We start from the raw sequence: 3,913 nt of genomic DNA, 5'->3' as shown, positions 1-3,913 counted from the left end.
CAAGAATGGCCAGACTTCGTCTCACCTATTTTGGTCATGTTGTCAGAAGGGACCATTCCCTGGAGAAGGATGTCATGCTTGGTAGGGTGGAGGGTCGACAAAAGAGGGGGAGGCCTTCAACGAGATGGATTGACATTGGCTGTGATGATGGGCTCAAGTATAGCAGGGATCATGGAGTTGGCATGGGATCGGGCAGTGTTTCGTTCTGCTGTGCATGGGGTCGCTATGAGTCAGAAACGACTCGACGGCACATAACAACAACATAACAGTTTATCTATTTGGGAGCTCTGGTAGCATAGTGCCTAAGGCACTTGACTGCTAACCAGAAGGCTGGCGGTTCAAACCCACTAGCCACTCCTCGGAAGGAAGATAGGGCAATTATTTTTTTATATTTTTTTATATATGACTAAGACCCTGGGTAGTGCAAATTGTTAGTTCACTCTGCTGCTAACTGAAAGATTGGAGGTTAGAGTCTATCAGAGGTACCCTTGGAAGGAAGGCCTGGATACCTACTGAAAAATCAGTCATTGAAACTCTATGGAGTGCAGTTCTACTGTGACAAACTTAAGGTTTCCATGAGTCAAAATTGACCACTTGGCAATTGGTAAAAATATATTCATGGAGGTAATTATTTTCTAAGATTGTAGGTGAAAACATAAACCATTAATAATAAATAATAAACCATTATTAGGTTACAACTTGCTTTACAATCTAATAACTTCTCTCAGATCTATTGAGTGAGTTCTCCAGAAGAACCTGAAAATGGGGATGTTTCAAAAGTTTATCTCCTTAGACTAGTGGATATTCTAACCCTTCTAGTTTCCAGGAGGCTGCTTTAATGGATTAAGAATTTATTTATTTTTCATTAATTTATTTATTGCATGTAAACATAAACACTGCAAAAGATACACCATTTCAACAATTTCTACATGTACTATTCAGTGATACTCATTAAATTCTTCAAGTTGTACAACACTTTTTCCAAATTACTCTATCACCATCAACATAAACTCACTGCTTTCAAAGTGTCTAGGATTTTATCAACCCCAAAATTAGTAAAATAAATAAATAGATGATTTGAAGGTGAAGGCAGCAAAAAAAGTTCATTTCCAACTGTAGCTAGAAAGGACCTTCAGGATCCATTACAGATGGAGAGCATAAACCAGGGAGAAGATTGAGTGACTCTCATAACCAGTGTTCTGACTCACAGTTAAGCACACTCCTAACTGAAAACACCCCCTCCTTTTTTTTTTTTGGAAGCAACAAGAGATTCCTTAACAAAAAAAAGGTGTTGCTTAAGAAAAAGTCATTTTAATGATTCCAAAATCCCGCAAGGGCCTTACAACTTTTCATTCATTTCTGCGTGTCTATTTGTGCTAATCTATTAACAGGGAAATAATTGCTTAGGGCAAACAGAGATAAAGATGTGTTACTATAATGATTATATTAGGCACATTACCAACACAGACTTTTGTAAACACACAAACATTTACAATCAAGGATTCTCACTTGCAATCAAAAAGAGGTATCAGATCAAATAGCTTCATTTTAACAATATCAACCAAGAGAGTTTCCATTTATCTTAACCATGTACTTAGGACCATATAACACACACTTATGAAAACATGATTTCTACATATATATTAAAGAAAGATTATTCAAAGTTTCACTGACCTAGAAAAATTTTTAAAGAATAAAAAAAATAATAAATACCCACCAAACTCACTGCCATCAAGCCAATTCCAACTCATAGAGACCCCCTTTGAGTTTCTGAGGTGGTAAATCTTTATGGGAGTAGATTGTCCTATTTTACTTCTGCAGAGCAGCTGGTGGGTTTGAACTGCCAACCTTTTGGTTAGTAGTAAAATGCCTTAGGTATTGTGCCTCCAGAGCTCCTTAAATAACTGAAGTAAACATAAAAAATACTTTATATGTAAAGAAATCATACTACTTGAGTAACTGAAAACAGCATTAGCTGCTAGGATTTAGTATTAGGAAATTTTTCATGAGAAAAGTGATATGTCAACTGGTAATTTCCAATTGCAAATAAAATACTACAGCTGGAAAAATATACATATTGGAATTCATAAAATCCTCATGTCTCCTTGCTTGAAGAAAATGTGGAAAAGACATTAGGTACTGTCATAATCTAAACTGAAGCCTGATATCTTTACCCTATTATTAATGTGGAAATAGTGACTTAACAGGTAAAAAAACAGTTACACAAGAGCAGTCTTTAGCCTGTAAAATACTAGAGACTAAGTATTCAGAAGACGAATTAAAATAAAAATGCATAGTATGGAAATGGAGCCCTGGTGGTTCAGTGGTTAAAGCACTTGGCTGTTAATTGAAAGGACAGCAAGGTGAACCCACCAGGCACTCCAAGGACCCACCAGGCACTCCAAGGGAGAAAGATGTGGTAGTCTGATTCTGTAAAGATTTACAGTCTTGGGAATGCTATGGGCAGTGCTACTCTGTCCTATACGATCGCTATGAGTTAGATTCTATGGGAACACGTTTGGTTTGATTAGTAAGGAAATACTAGTAGCAATACTTGTTGTTGTTGTTGTTATGTGCCGTTGAGTCGGCCCCAACTCATAGCCACCCCTCTTTGGGTTGCTGAGGCAGTATCACTATGGAGTAGATTGTCCAACCTTCCTTCTGAGGAGTGTCTGGTGGGTTTGAACCGCCAGCCTACTGGTTAGCAGTCAAGTGCCTTAGGCACTATGCTACCAGAGCTCTTATTAGCAATACTAGGTGACATGAATATAGATAATCATTCTTTACAAATATGAAATTGGAAGTTATGGTTTAAAACAATTATTAAAGAAAGTTGATGCCTCTTTGAAGAATAAGAGCTTATTAATATGTAACATTGAGTGATTAGATCCATGATTGTCTAACTATAAAATATGTAGAATACATTTTTGCTTAATTTACAATGGAAGTTTGTTGAAAAGTCATTAATTATGTATTTTCTTAATAACTAATACTTTTTTATACTACTAACTAGACTATCTCTCAGGATTCTGGGGAAAATTTATTTTTTAACCTTTATAAAAATACCACAAAGGAAAGCTTAGTAGCTTATGAATAAGTGAATATTGCCCAATAAACCGAGTTGTGAACATCTTCACAAGAGGAATGAAATAGGAAAAGAAAATTGCATATCTTGGATGACCTCTTTACCAAACCTCAGTAACAATGAAAGGAAAAAAAAAAAAAAAACCTTACTAAAATTGAGTTATGGAACTAACTCTCAATTTTAAGTTACTGTTTTTTAGTTTGTTTTTGCCCTTTAGGTACTACCCTAAAACCCTATAAATAAATAAATACCTATTGCTGTCAACTTGATTCCTACTCAAAGTGACCCTATAGGATAGAGTAGAATTGCCGTATAGGGTTTCCGAGATGGAAATCTTTACAAAAGCCAACTGACACATCTTTATCCCATGGAACAGCTGATGGATTTGAAATGCTCACCTTTTGATTAACAGCCAAGGGCTTAACCACTGTACCACCAGGGCTACTGCTCTACTTAACAAAAGTTTTGCACATTTTAAGAAGTTCTGGTGGCACAGTGCCTAAGGCATTTGGCATATTCTTTAGTTCCCTGAGCTCTGGTGGCATAGTGCCTAAGCCATTTGACTGCTAACCAGAAGGCTGGTGGTTCAAACCGACCAGCCACTCCTCAGAAGGAAGGTTAGGCAATCTACTTCCATAGGGATACTGCCTCGGAAACCCAAGGAGGGGTCACTATGAATCGGATCCAACTCGATGGCAGCGAGTTTGGTTTGGTTCTAATCTATCGCTACCCCAAGTCACCCTTCTGTGGATTAGGTATAATAACTTTTAATTTTGTGCTTCTTGTTGTTGTTGTTATGTGCCGTCAAGTCGGGCCCGACTCATAGCG

The sequence above is a fragment of the Orycteropus afer genome, unplaced genomic scaffold (assembly GCF_000298275.1).
Source record: "Orycteropus afer afer isolate SDZICR_OR568_19922 unplaced genomic scaffold, OryAfe1.0 scaffold00011, whole genome shotgun sequence".
In the NCBI taxonomy this organism is placed as follows: domain Eukaryota; kingdom Metazoa; phylum Chordata; class Mammalia; order Tubulidentata; family Orycteropodidae; genus Orycteropus; species Orycteropus afer.
This window is presented reverse-complemented; position numbering follows the sequence as displayed.